A 402-nucleotide genomic window follows, 5' to 3' on the forward strand; every position below is an offset into this window, starting at 1 on the left:
TCACCATGTATTCCCATTGAGTCTTAGGCTTGGAAGGGGGTTTACACTGAGGGGACCTGATCACTTGCCTTGATGTCTCCTGGGAAAGCAACATGCTTGTTCTTGTAGTAACAGTTGGTCTGCCCCTATTGTTTTGCATTTTTCCTGTAGGTCTTTCTTTCAAGAAGTGTCTCCTGTTCTTCTAGCCACTGCAGGCTGGTCTGCTCGTCCTTTCAAGTGGAAATTTCGCATCTCTGAAGATCTGGATTTGGTTCAGGCTTCCACCTATAGTCTTATCCTTTCATTATCTTTTGAAGCTTCTTGCATCATTCAATATTTGGCCCATGTGGTCTGTTTCTAATATATTACACACTCAGACAAAGCTTGCTTGCTTTTTACATGTTTTGCATCCTACACAGAGCT

This window comes from Chrysochloris asiatica, unplaced genomic scaffold (assembly GCF_000296735.1).
Source record: "Chrysochloris asiatica unplaced genomic scaffold, ChrAsi1.0 scaffold00002, whole genome shotgun sequence".
Classification (NCBI taxonomy): domain Eukaryota; kingdom Metazoa; phylum Chordata; class Mammalia; order Afrosoricida; family Chrysochloridae; genus Chrysochloris; species Chrysochloris asiatica.